Below are 15,260 nucleotides of genomic sequence, written 5' to 3' on the forward strand. Positions count from 1 at the left end.
GCTTGCTTCTCCCATGGAGGTCACCTTCATGGGCGGGTTGGCATTGTCTCCAGGGATTTCTTTTCTGGCCATTCCATGTCGGGGGCGGAAAATCACTGTCATCTACATGAGGTCCCCAAACTGACTGAAGCCCACTTGGTCCTCATAAAAATTCCCTCCAGAGCATGGCACTGCTGGCCGATCGAGGAAGGCCATGGGTACCACTGACCAGCCAGGAGCCCAGCCAGGCACATGCTGACCACGCACTGCTCCTCCTCCAACTTTGAACCCTAAGATTCCTGACCTTTGCTCTCTCGGGCGCCTGGGAACCACCCGATAGCTGTGTGGCTTCTTGCTCTGTGCTTTGCAATTAACTCCCGCTCTCTCTCTCCACCTGATGTCAGGAGCTGGCTTTCTGTGTGTCGGTAAGGTCTCAGGGGCTTGGGGTTTCTATAGCAACTGCCCTCACCACACGTGGGGGTTGTTCTGTAACAAGATGAGAGGCGACTCCCTCACGTGGGTGGTTTCCAGTCTCCAGGGACGCTGGCTCCTGGACATTACCTGGAGGCATTTCCCGGGGACATTTCTTGCGTCCAGAACTGGGCGGTCTTACGGTGGCCTCTGAGAAGCAAATCTTTGTAATATCCCATCTCCCCCATTTGCCTTTTCTGGGGAAGCAGATTGGGAACACCACGTTGCAAACTCAGCCTGCAGATTAGCCAGAAAAGGTGCTGCTTCTGACTTCTATTGGGCTATCATGAGTCAGCAGTATTTTTGAAAGGAAGTTTTCTTTCTTTATTGCACAGATCAAATTGTGAGCTAACACGGGGTGGGGGGTGTTTGACACAGTGGCTGAGATGCCCTTGAGATGCCCGCCTCCTGTATCAGAGCGCCTGGGTTCAAATTCCAGCTCCACTCCCTCTCACAGCCTCCTGTTAGTGCACACTCGAAGGCAGCAGCTTGTGCCTCCAGTAGTTGGTTCCCTGCTACTCACATGGGAGATTCAATTAGAGGTTCCGGCTCCTGGCTGCCACCTGTTTCAGCCTGGGCTGTCAGGTGCATTTGGGGAATGAAATGGCCAACAGGAGCTCTCTCTCTCTCTCTCTCCATCTCTCTGCCTGTCAAATAAACAAGGTAGATATTAAAAGCAAAACAACAGAATTAAAAAAAAAAACAAAAAACAAAAGCAGCAGTCTCGCAGAATTCCAGAATCCCAGTGAAATCACTGGATTTGGTCCTTGTCTCTGGCCGGGTGCACGTGTAGCGTTTCCAGTTCCATTGGATTCCTCTCTGAGCCCACAGAACGGGCCGAGGGAGGGGGCAGAGGCACTGATCTCTCTGCCCTCCCCAGATTCAGGGCCATTTTGAAGTTGCTCAATTTGAAGCGTTAACCTGCACGACTCTGCCTCCCGGGAGCCAGGGAGAGGGCTGGCAGAGGCTTATTAACTTACAATCTCCTCATTTTCTTCCGCTGCCTCTTTGAGAACACTGCCATGAACCTTCGTAGGGTAGCTCTTTCTTTTAAAACTGGAAGGGGAGGATCGGCGCTAGGTAATTGAGAAAGAAGAAAACCAGCCGTACTGCTGAGCAGTTCTGATCCTCCTGGATATTGAGATCACACGGCTGCGACGACCCCACCTCCTTAACCCCGCGTGATGGAAGCCTCATTATTTAGAAAAATGCATTTTGTCGACAATTTCAACATCTTAGACGGAAGAACAGAACCAGTTAAACTATGGGCCGTTATGAGGTGTTTATTCATTTCATGTGCATTCAATGGCTGCCTGACTCTGGCCACCCTTTGCCTTAAGCAATTTTGTGCATATTTAGAGAGTTAAACGGTGAAGGCATAGTCTCTCACTTTAGCCAGATGAGAGGTGGGTGGAGTGCGTTTGCTGTCATTCCCTGGTCATAAGAAAAACCTGTTTAGCCTAGTGGTTAAGATGCCTCTGGCCAACACTGGAGTGCCTGATTTTGATTCCAAGCTGTCACTCCTGACTCCAGCTTATCACCCGTGCAGATCAGATTCTGGGAGGAAGCAGGGATGGCTCAAGCAGCTGGGTTCCCGCCACACGTGTGGGAGACCTCGACTGAGCTCCTGGCTCCAGCCCTGGTCTAGCCCTGGACATTGCGGGCAGTTGGAGAGTGAGGCAGCCGAAGGGGAGCTCTCTCCATCTCTGTCTTTCTGCACCTCAAACAAACAAATAAATATTTTAATAAAAAGCCTTTGAGACAGTCTTAAAGAAAAATGCAACAAGAAAACTAAAGTTAAGCTTTCGAAAGAAGCCATTTGTCTTGAGCAGAATTCATCTGGGTATGATACGAGTTGCTGCAAACATAAAACTGTCTGGAGTCTGGCTTCAGGGTTGAGAATTATAAAATATTCATGGTGTATAATTTTGCATAATTTGTTTAGCTACCAAGATATAATTTAGTTATTTGGCACATGAATCCTTCAGAAAGTCTGAAGAGCAAAATCGGACTTTAACAAGCTAGATCCTGCCTTACTGCAAACCCAGGTAAGATGAACGTACCTCGCACACACATACACACACACCCCTACACACTCACATACATACACACACACCTACACACTCACATACACACCTACACGCATACACACACATACGGTGGTGAACACGTGCACACTCACAAGTGCACACATGCTCATACACACTCACATGCCTACACACTCACACACACATACACCTACACACTCACACACATCTACACATACACACCTACACACATATACAGTGGTGAACACATGCAACTCACAAGCATACACATGCTCATACACACTCATACATACACACACCTACACACGCACATACACACACATACACACATATGGTGGTGAACACATGCACACTCACAAGTGCACACATGCTCATACACACTCACACGCCTACACACTCACACATACACACATGTACGGTGGTAAACACATGCATACTCACAAGCGTACACATGCTCATACATGCACTCACATATGCACACACACCTACACACTCACCCACACACACTCACATACACACACGTATGGTGGTGAACACATACACACACATAAACTCACACAGATGCACACTCACAAGTGCACACATACATACACACATAGGTGGTGAACACATGCACACAAGCACACATATGCTCATAAACACACTAACACACATACCTACACACTCACACACATGTACACACTCACACATACACGCATATGGTGGTAAACACATGCACGGGCACACATTCACTCACACACACATATACACACACTCACACACACGCACTCACACACACTCACACATACACATAAACATACACACACCCACACACAGAGGCCCACACGTACACACACTCACACTCACACACACATGCACCAGTCTGCATAACAGGATTCTTCAGAAAGTTCACAGAAAGATCACATGAACTAACCACGCATGGGTTTCAAAATGCTTCACACCAAGATGAACTTGTCTTTTAATGCCCCTTTTCCACAAACTTTAAAAAAATTCCTTGTATAATTAATTGTTCCTTCTGATCCTCCACACTGTCTTACCGGGATGTTTTAAATATCAGTTACCTAACTTTTGCTCTGCGTGTGATAGCGTATAAGCCCAAAGGAAAGATGTAGAGAAAGAGCCTTTGATTTCAGGAAGACACGTTTAGATTATAAAACTCCTTGATGTTGAGGTCGATAAGATAACAAACATGATAATTTATTTATTCAAAGCGTAGAGATAGTGCAGCACTGTGTCCGGCTCTCTGCTGAGTACTAACGAGTAGATTTGTCAAAAGTGGTTCCTGTCCCAGGGGAGCATACAGTCTGGTTGAGACAAGACCGGTAAACAGAAACAGACAGAAAACCACAAGCTCCCAGGCATTATTTAAGCAAGTAGAAGCCAGCACGGCAGAGCCTTCAAAGCAAATGTAAGGGAAGATGCTCGCTCCCTTCCCCACTGCCTGTGCCCAGGGGGAGCTCCTGGTCTCCTCTCCCTATCGCCGTGAACCTGGGTGGCCCACCTCCCTGTCTGCTGTCTTAACCCCTCCAACCCATTCTCCATATTGGTCTCTGAAAGCAAAGCTGACTGTGGGTTTTCCCTTCTGCAGGGAAAGCCCAAATCCTTTAGCTTGGTGTCACACACTCTCTGTCTCCTCTGCTTCCGTCCCCTCTACCCTTGCCTCCTGTTCTCCTGGGGTTCAGCCGTGGCTTCCTCCCTCCGGGACTTCCTGGGGCTCCTTGGGTGCAGGCTGGCCCTTTTCGGTGTTCCCCTGCCCCAGATCCCGTGCCTGGGGATCAAAGCCCTCCATGCGCTCTGAACTCAGACCAGCCTGTCCTTTGCTGGCTTTGTGATCTGCAGGCAAACTTCTGAACCCCAGGTCCCCATTTTTTTAAATTTGTAAGCTGAGAATAGGATGGATCTCGCAGCATAAGGCCGTTTCAGGGAGTGAATGAGATTATGCATGGGAAATATTTAGACCACACTCGGGCCTCCACAAATGCTAGCTACTGTTGCCACAATGCTTGCTGGTGACAATAAGCAAAATAAACAGCACACATAGTGATGTATATGAACTTCAAAGAGTTCACGAAAATGTGTATTATGAAAACATTATGCATAGATGTCAAAATTTCCTGCACCCAAATAAACACCTTGTAATTAGATTTTCCCACCAACTTTGTGAAGTGTGTCCCATGAAGTCTGTGATATAATAATGTCAGCTATTGCCACATCAGTTACCCTAGTATCCCCCCCACCATGCAAACTCCTGCCTCAGAGCCGTTCTCAAGGTCACGGCCATTCCCAAGGCTCTTTCTCTAGATCTTTTCTTTGGGCTTATATGCTATCACATGCAGAGCAAAAAACTAATATATGGAAAATGCCCTGGTAAAGCTGTGTAAAGGATGAGAAGGAACAATTAATTACACAAGCTTGTGTTAAAGGGGAATTAAAAGACAAGTTTATCTGGGTGCGAAGCATTTTGAAAGTCCAGATTTGATGCTGCAGAGGGCAAAGCAAGCCTCTGCCGCTGCAGCCAGGCACCAGGGCTGACGCACGCTCCACGTGGTGCAGGCTGGGAGAGCGATGCTCAGCGTGCAGGGGCAGAGGCCGGCTCTGTTTGATGCAGTGTCTCCAGCTTGAGTCAGAAGCTTCTGTACTTGGTAGGGATGACGCTCGACACTTATTTTGTGAATGGATGAGCGGCCTGAGCCGTGTTCGCTTTCAGAACGGTGGACAGACAACGGGAAGTAAAAATGGGATTGGATTTTTCAGAGGTGAGTGGGGAGGCAGTTGGCCCTTCCGGCAGGAAGGGGTCAGGAGCCCAGTGGCCGTGGGGTGCAGGCCAGGCCCTTGGGCCTCGTGCTGTGCCCTTCCGGGGTGATGAGCTTTTTCCATGGTGCGCTTCTCACTTGGACCCCTGCACACAGTGTGCCTGGCTGGAGGGGACAGCTGGACAGTAAGAAAAGAGATGGGGAAGGAAGACAAAGGAAGAACCAGGAAAGCGAGGAGTCCACATGTAAGCAAAATGGATTTGATTGCAAAATGACTGCCATAAAACCGTAATTTCGTATGAATTTTAAAGCTAACCTTTTACAGATTATTGCAGTAATGCATATTCATTGCAGAGGATTTCAGCTATGCAGACGAGCAGACGAAAAATAAAAGCCATCCGTAATCCCATGGCCCAAAATAACTCCATTCATGGTGCTGTTTCGCCTGTATGTGCTCACGGCACTGAATCTGAAATGTCCCGTTGGTAGCCCTGCGTTGTCAGGGGCTGCCCAGCCTCTCGTCCTGGGTCTGGTTTCACCGCCTGGAAGCCTGGGTAGTTTTTTTTTTTTTTCTAAAAATTTATTTATTCATCCAAAAGTCAGAGCTACAGAGAGAGAGAGAGAGAGAGAGAGAGAGGTCTTCCATCCGATGGCCCATTCCCCAATTGGCCGCAATGGCCGGAGCTGCGCTGATCCGAAGCCAGGAGCCAGAACTCCGGGTCTCCCATGCGGGCGCAGGGGCCCAAGGACCCGGGCCATCCTCCACTGCTTTCTCAGACCACAGCAGAGAGCTGGACTGGAAGTGGAGCAGCCGGGTCCTGAACTGGCACCCATGTGAGAGAGTCGAGTGATGGCAGGATGAAGAGGACCACGGGTTTTATGGCAGGGTGGTGAGCCAATCTGAGCGAGAAGAGGTTTTAGGAATTGCAATCAGCTCCTCTCCCAGGAGCAAGAGTCCCTTCTGCTAATGTCCCAGCAGAAGACCCCGAAGCACCTTCTGGAACATGTCCGGGAGCAAGAGACTCGTTCACTCAGCCACGTCTTGGGCTGTCAGATGGTAGGAGAGCTGAAATGTACTTCTTAGGAGCCTCACCCCTTTGTAGGGTCTGTCCAACAGCAGCTCAGAGCAGAGCCACACCCATGCTGGAGGCTGTGCAGACAGTGGGACAGTGAGGGGAGCTCCCTTCCTTCTTCCAGGCCAGGGCCAAGCTTTCCACCCACTGCGAGGTGCCTGCTCACAGAGGGCCAGAGGCCAGAGAAGCAGGCTGGGATGGGTCAGACCCACAGCCTCCTCTTGCAGGGAGCCCGGGACCCTGGGTCTCTACCACCAGCTCTGGCCACGGTGGAGACAAGAAGTTGTGCTATGGAGAGCAGAGGCAGGCATACGACAAAGCCCTGAGTCAGGTGCCAGGCAGGCTCAGAGAGCAGAATCGTGCTGCCCCCTCTGTGTCCCAGCCACTGGAGTCGACTCTTGCAGAACTCGGGAGCGACTTCCGTCTCTGCCGGTAGTTGGTTCTCTTTCTGATAGTCATTGTAAGAGTGTTAGGACTCCAGGAGACCAATGGAGACCAGGCTTTCTGTCCTTTATGCTCCAGGGAGACTGGAGATGGAATGACTCCAACACTGCTTATTTATTTTTAGCCTTCTGCTGATGGATTCATCTTCGTTTGCCTGACATCTCTTTTTTGAGAGGTGGATGCAGCTTTTGATCACAATGGGGCACCTGCTTCAAGGCATCCGTTTTCACCTTCAAGGGGGAATAATCGGGAGGTTGTGCCGTTCGACCAAATCCCATTTCCTCAACTAAAGGTTTTCTGGATATGCCAGTTTCTGTTCTTTTGGAGTAACATTCAACAGCATTCAGCTTCCCAGTGGAGATTTCTCATATCAACTTTCTAAGTACTATATATATATATATATATACACACACACACACACATATATATATATATATATACCACCGACTATAGTAACATGGAATTTAGCCTTCAGAGGTAGGTGCCTACAAACTTGGGTGTGGCTTGGGAACAGTGGTTACAGGTGTCAGTTGGTTATCTCTGTCACCTTCCCTCCTCTTCCAAAGGAGAACTAGAAAGTGTATGTCCCGGGGGCTTCAGGACCACCCAGAGCATTTTGATAAGGGGCTCCCGGATTCCTACCAGAATCTGACTCTGGATGGGATCAAGTGAGAAGCTACCAGGCCTGTGTGAGAAAGGAGGGCTCAGAGGTAAGGGAAGAAAGAGGCAATCCTATGAAGGATCAGGTGGGTTAGTTTTTAAAAGATTTATTTCTATATTTATTTGAAAGAGTTACACAGAGAGGGAGAGAGAGAGATTTTCCATCCGCTGGTTTACTCCTCAGATGGCTTCAATGCCCAGCACTGGGCCAGGCAGAAGCCAGGAAGGACTTCACAAGGACTTCACCCAAGCCCCCCATGTGGGTAGTCCAGGGCCCAAACACTTGGGCCATCCTCCACTGCTTTTCCCAGGTGCATTAGCAAGGAGCTGGATCAGAGGTGGGGCAGCCAGGACACCAGCTGGTACCCATAGGGATGTTGGCATCCCAAGCTGTGGCTTCATCCCCTACATCACAGCACGGGTCCCTTAAAACATTTTTAAATGTATTTATTTGAGAAGTAGAGGGAGGGAGCAAGAGAAAGGGAGAGAGAGAAAGAGAGAGGTTCCATCTGCTAGTTCTTTCCCCAATACCTAAAAATGTTAGAACTGGGATGAAGCCGGAGCTGGGACTCCCTCCAAGTCTCCCACATGAGTGGCAAGGACTCAGTTCCTTGAGTCATCACCGTGGGCATCTTAACTGCTGGGCTGACTGTGTGTCCCGGATGGGTGGGTTTTAGTGAGAGCATTGAGGAAGACTTGTCGCCCTTCAGCAGGAGAGCAAAACACCTAACTCCGCTGCAGGAAGATCTCCTTCAAGAAGCTTTGGAGGGCTGGAGGCCAAGGCCATTGATGAGCTAAGACAGGCTAAGCTGGTGTGACCACGACACCTCACAACCCCATGGCTTCGGCAACAGGGATGTAGTCTTCCATATCATGTTTGGTGTGCTGGGCATACATCTGTCAGATACATGACTGTCAAAACTCAGGGTAAGGAACACGTAAGATCCGTGTGTTCTTTGAGTGCTAATTATACTTCATTGTAAAAACATGCAGGCATTTCTGTTTTTCTCACGGTCGTCCACAGCTCGGTGGGCAGGGGGCTGTTGTGCTCTGTGACCAGTCGGCTCTGCTGTCCTTACAGCTCTGGCTTGTGGTGGCGTTGTGGCCCAGCAGGTAAAGCCAAGTGCCAGTCTGAGTTCCAGCTACCTCGCTTCCAATCCTGCTTCCTGCTAATGCTCCTGGGGGGTAGCAGGTGATGGCTCAAGTATTTGAATCCCTGCCACCCACACGGGAGACCCAGATGAGCTTCCTGGCCCTGGTTTTGGCCTGGACCAGCCCCAACAGTTAGGGCCATTTGGGGAATGAACCATTGGATAGAAGATACCTCTCTCTCTCTCATTTTTTTAAAAGATTTATTTAGAGTTTCACAAAGAGAGAAAGAAAGGCAAATGGAGAGAGAAAGCTCTTCCATTCACTTGTTCACTCCCCAGATGGCTGCAATGGCCAGAGCTATGTTGATCCGAAGCCAGGAGCCAGGAGCTTCTTCCAAGTCTCCCATGTGGGTGCAGGGGCCCAAGGACTTGGGCCATCTTCTACTGCTTTCCCAGGCCATAGCAGAGAGCTGGATGGGAAGTGGAACAGCCAGGACTAGAACCGGCGCCCATATGGGATGCCAGCACTGCAGGTGGCAGCTTTACCCAGTGCTGGCCCCACATTCTGTCTTTCAAATAAATAAATCTTATAAAGAACAGCAAGTTGCTGCTGCCCAAGAAAGGGGACGAGGAGACAGGGAATCCAGGACAAGACACTTGTTTGCAAGAAGGGCTAATTTGGATTTCGACACATCCCTCATAGGCTCTCGGTGCAGATGGCACCACATGGCTCCAGGAAAGATCGAGGCCTGAGCCGGACAGCCATGTGACGAGGTGCCACTCCTGGGGGCGGGGTCTGCTACTGAAGGGAGTCGGATGCTGTAGCATCAGCCGTCTCCACCATGACCGCTGTGGACCCACACAAGACAGCCGTGGAGCAGGAGGGCAGGACCCACAAAGTCATCCGGGGACAGACGAGACACTGTTGTGCCACTGTTTGCACCCGGGGACAGAGATCAAGGGAGTCCCTGGGGTATGGTGGCTGGGATGAGATACCAGGAGGGACAGCTGGGGCTGCAGGGCGGGGTGGAGGGACAAGATGGCCAGGGCAGACTTGGAGTCTGTATGCTTAGAGATGTTTAATAATAGAGGAGGCAGCTGTCTCCGCTGCTCAAGGGCGTGGCTCGGTCTGAAGCCCAGCCGTGAAAGGAAACAGCTTTTCTTAAACACAAGGCTGAATGTTGGCGGAGGAGAAGGCTTCTGGCATCTCTTCATCCAAGTCTGGGGCAAGGTTCCCTGAGCTCTGGTCTCCCCACGGACCCCTGGCATTTGCAGGGACCACTGGGGGCTCTGCCCACCTCCTCTACAGCACAACCCACACCCTCCCTTTGCCAAACCTGTGCCTTTTGTACTGCTGGCCACACCCCCTTGTTCACTGGGACTGCGACCAGTCCTGACTGTGGAGTAAAAGTGTGTTGGGGGAGTGCTGGGGGGAGGTGGAGGTAGCTCAAGGGGTCCCAGCCGGGAGCAATGTGATGAGAGGAAGACCCAGCTTGTCCCGCTGTGTCCTTCCACACTTGGGTGCTTGCACTGAGAGCAGCGAGCCTCCTGGTGGAGAAGGAACTCCTTTAAGGCGGGACCAGAGAGCCCGGCGCCCGGATTTCTACGTTTCCCCCAGTGATGCTTGCGGGGTAGAAAGTTGTTAAATTAACAACCGTTTGGGCCTAATGCAGTGCCAAGGAGTCACATCCTGCTTTCCCAGGCACCAGGTGGCCCTTCTTGGCCTGATGGTCCCATACGCACCCCCTGCCACATACAGGAGTCAGTTCCGGAAGTGGAGAACCCCAGGGTCAGTGCCATCCATGGTTACCAGCACCTGCTGGGGGTCTTGGGATGCATCCCCCACAGCTGAAGGGATTGTTGTGTCTCTTTAAAAATTTTTTAATTTAATATTTTCGCTTCACTTGGGGAGAGAGAGAGTGAGAGAGAGATCTTCCATCATACTGGTTCATTTTTCCAATGCCTGCAACAGCCAGGGCTGGGCCACACGGAAGCCAGGAGCCAGGAATTCCATCTGGGTCTCCCATGTTAGGGTGGGGACCCAAGTACTGGAGCCATCTTCTGCTACTTCACAGGATTTGCACCAGCAGGGAGCTCGGTCTAAGAAGAGGAGCCAGGACTTGAACCAGGCACTCTGAGATGGGATGCAGGCTTCCCAAGGGGCGACCTCAGTGCTGCACCACACTTTCACCCTCCTTGGGCCTCTTTTATCCGGGCATCAGTTGCATTGTGAGGGCTCAGTTGCATTGTGATGGAATCACCACCCAATGACCACTTCCTGATAAGATCGGCTTGGCGTGAATTCAACGTGTGAATCTGGAGGGGCCATAGAAACATTCAGACCACAGCACAGCACATCCTGCAGTGGGGTTCCTGGTCTGAGCTGGAAGCAGTCCTCCTCATGATTGCTTTGGGCAGGGATGTAAGTGCTGGCGTGGACAGCTCTCCCCACATCCCAGCATTTTTCTCTCGATACATAATGCATTGTCACAAGGGAAGTGGCTCACAGCGACCACGGATTTGCTGTTGCGAGGTGTTTTGTGAGTCAGGAGTCCAGCAGAAGTTAACAGAATCCTCCATGAAGGGTCCCACGAGAGTGAAGTCCAAGTGTTGGCTGGGGCTGCTGTGACCTGAATGTAATCCGAGTGTCCCTAAAATTCCTGTGTTGAAAGTTGACCCCCCATGTGGCTGTGGTAGGAGGCGATGAGGGCTTGGGGGCCCTGCGCTGGCCAGTGGGACGGGGCTTTTAAAAAGAGTCTGACAGAGCTCGCTTGGTGCCACCTCTGAGGGGCTGAACCCGCCCTCGCCTGGCCCTGAGTCTCCTGCTGCCTTGCACTTGGCCTGTGCCTCCAGAGCGCCAAGCCAGACGTTCCCCTCCTCCACAAGCGGCTCAGGCTGGGGTGCGAAACAAAACGCACGCAGGGTTTCCCACAAGCGCCTCTCCAAGGATTCAACAGACCAGACCAAAGCAGAGTGGAAGTCACTCCTGAACTCCACATCAATGCTGTTGCCCTGTAGAATCAAACTGAAACTTTATTATTATTTTTTTAAAGATGTACTTATTTGAAAGGCAGAGTTACAAAGAGGCAGAGGCAGAGAGAGAGAGAGAGAGAGAGAGAGAGAGAGGTCTGCCATCTGCTGGTTCACTCTGCAGATGGCTGCAACAGCTGCAGCTGGGCCAATCCAAAGCCAGGAGCCAAGAGCTTCCTCCGGGTCTCCCATGCAGGTGCAGGGGCCCAAGGACTTGGGCCATCTTCTACTGCTTTCCCAGGCCATAGCAGAGAGTTGCATAGGAAGTAGAGCAGCTGGGACTTGAACTGGTGCCCATATGAGATGCCAGCAATCTGCTACACCACAGTACTAGCCTCTCAAACTTTATTTAAAAAAAAATATTTACTTGGAATTAGAGAGAGAGAGAGAGAGAGATATCTTTATGTGCTGATTCACTCCCTAAACAGCTACACAGCCAAGTCTGGGCCAGGCCAAAGCCAGAAGCCAGGAACTCCATCCAGGTCTCCCACAGGGGAGGCAGGGGCCCAAGCACTTGGGCCATCTTCTGCTGTCTTCCCAGGTGCATTAGCAGGGAGCTGGATTGGAAGTGGAGCAGCCAGGACTGGAACCCTGGTATGCGATGCCAACATTGCAAGTAGTGACTTAACTAGCTGTGCCACAACACTGGTGTGCCCAATGGAAACTTTAAAAAAACAGGGAAGGCCGGTGCCATGGCTCACTAGGCTAATCCTCCGCCTGCGGCGCCAGCACACCGGGTTCTAGTCCCTGTTGGGGTGCCGGATTCTGTCCCGGTTGCTCCTCTTCCAGTCCAGCTCTCTGCTGTGGCCCAGGAGTACAGTGGAGGATGGCCCAGGTCCTTGGGCCCTGCACCCACGTGGGAGACCAGGAGGAAGCACCTGGCTCCTGGCTTCGGATCAGCGTGGTGCACCAGCCGCAGTGGCCATTGGGGGGTGAACCAACGGAAAAAAAGAAGACCTTTCTCTCTGTCTCTTTCTCTCTCTCACTGTCTAACTCTGCCTGTCAAAAAAAAAAAAAAAAAAAAAAAAAAAAACACAGGGAAAACCTCCAAGTTTTCCAAAAAATGAGATTCACTGCAACCAGTTGAAAGAGGCTCAGTCCAGCTGAGCCAGTATTCAAGAACATCCCCTCTGCTTTAACCCAGTAACTTGGAAATGGCCAACCTGCTTTCTGTTCCTGGTTTCTGCCTTTTCCAATGCTTTTCTCTCCCCTGCTCAGTTCCGTGGAGCTCCTTTTATTCTGTAGACAGGATGCTGCTCAAACATGAGTCACCAACAAAAGCCAACTTGATTGTTCAAACTGTTGGAATTTTGTTCTTGGACAAAGGCATTTTGTTATAGCAGCAGGACCAGACTAAGGCACCATCTGAGGCTTGGATTCTTTTCTCAATCTGTTCCGGCACCAGCTGAATGAAGTTCCTTGTGAGTGTAGGACCGTGGATCCTATTTTCCTGTTGACTCTCAGCCAGGGTTCACCTCCTGGAGGCTACCCTCTGGTCCCAGCACCTGGTCTTCCCACAGTGTGGCGCCCACTTCTTCTGGGCTGGCAGGAGCGCATCTGGCACTGCTTTTAGCTTCTTCCAAGGGCTCACCTTCTTGCGTGAGTCCCACCTAGAATGATCTCCTTTTTGAGGACCTCAAAGTCAACCGATTAGGGACCTTGCTTTCACATGCAAAATCCCTGTGCCCTAAACCACAGAGGGATTTCCCATTGCTTTTATAGTCCTGGTCACATTGATGTGGACAGAATTGCACATGGTGTGTGTACCAGGTAGCAGAAATTTAGTGGGGGGGGGGGGTTGGGAAGTGGATCTTAGAATTCTGCATACCATAGCTATGAAAGCAAGGGTTTTAATTGCAGTGCCTGCAAGGAGAGGCAGGCACGATGCCCCAGCAAAGCTCCCAGAGTTTAAATAGGAAGCAGCAGGGTCTAGGTGAGCTGGGGGGGATATAACTTGCCTAACAGGGACAACTCTGGGTTAGCACTATAGTTTGCTCAAGCTTCTGAATTGCCAAGACAACCTAAAAGTCCTGATTTTCATGCGAAAACTTCTGAATTTTAAACATCTAAAACAAATGGCTTTACATTTTCAAAACTAATAAAAGAAATGACCACAAAGGATGTTTGGGGCCGTGGAACAACTCTAGATGACACCTGTGAGCACCTGCCACTGCACGTTTGTTCAATCCCGTAGAGTGCTCAATACTGAGAGTGAACCCTGGGGGGAACCATAGCCTGGGTGCTGGCGATGTGTCAGCGCGGGCTCACCAGTCCTCAGAAACACACCACTCCGTGGGGGACATTGGTACAGAGGGAGGCAGCCTATGGGCAAGGGCAGGTGTGTGGGGGACATCTCTGTACCTTCAGCTCAATTTTCCTGTGACCCTAAAACTGCTCTTAAAAAATAAGGTCTACTGGGGCCAGTGCTGTGGCATGGCCGGTAAAGCTGCCACCTGGAGTACTGGCAACCCATACAGGCACCAGTTCAAACCCTGGCTGCTCCACTTCTGATCCAGCTCTCTGCTAACAGCCTGGGAAAGCAGTAGAAGATGACCCAAGTCTTTGGGTCCCTGCACCCATAGGAGACCCAGAAGAAGCTCCTGGCTCCTGGCTCTGGGTTGGCCCAGCTCTGACCATTGCAGCCATTTGGAGAGTGAACCAGCAGATAGAAGACCTCTCTCTCTCTCTCTCTCTCTCTCTCTCTCTCTCTCTCTTCCTCTGCCTCTCTGTAACTCTGCCATTCAAGTAAATAGATAAAATCTTTAAAAAAAAAATAAGGTCTACTAACATTAGTGTTAAAATTTTTTATTACAAAATTTTAAAACCCCACAGTTGTGGATCAGAGATGATCTTATGAGTCCTGTTTTTAGAGAAAGCCAAACACAGCTGAAGGAAGGCACAGAACTGACTTCGCCAAGGAGAAATCCAACTCTCAGGACACTACGGTTTCAGGCGGAGCTGTGATCCCATCAGTCACCCAGGGCCCTGCTACCTGGCAAAAGCATGTGGAGTCCCAGGATGACAGATTTGTGAGCCAGACCCCTGGGGTGGGCCTGGCGGGAGTTGTGGCTCTCACCGGGACCATTGGGCTAAAACACTGTTTATCTGGAAAAAAAAAAAAAAAAAAAAAAAGGCTCTCTGCCTTGTAATGCGTCCCTCAAGCTCAGTGGCACCTCACCTCGCTTTTGTAACGCAACCCCTTCGACGGTTTTCTGGAAAATTGCTCCCCAAATTACCCTTCTGCAAAGAGAACATAGTAATACTGCACCACAGAGAAAAATGCGTTGCAATTGGATCCATTGAATAATGCAATGTTTCAACAATACCAGGGAGAACACTGTATTATTGAAATACCACAGCAGTTTTTAAAAGGCAACATTAAGATCACCATGAGCAGGCATTAAGACCGGAGAAGAACAAACAGTGAGGCAAAAATCCATCAGCGTGCTTAAACTTTCAGAGAATAGACGCGCGTTTGCAGGAAGGGGTGGCTGGAGTGAAACAGGAACCGCTGCGGCTCTCGCTGAGACCGGAGTGGCCAGATTAAGGCACTTTAACATCTCTTTACGGAGCTGCACAGACACAGGGAACAGGGAGCTGAGTAGTCGCCCCCAGGAGCGTGACTGGTGCTGAGGGTCAGTCTAGCTCATTCAGACTCCAAAATGCCTACCATTTCCGGAATTGTCGGGCTTTGGAGCTAAACTGGTGGTG

This window comes from Oryctolagus cuniculus, chromosome 8 (assembly GCF_964237555.1).
Source record: "Oryctolagus cuniculus chromosome 8, mOryCun1.1, whole genome shotgun sequence".
NCBI classification, from domain to species: Eukaryota; Metazoa; Chordata; class Mammalia; order Lagomorpha; family Leporidae; genus Oryctolagus; species Oryctolagus cuniculus.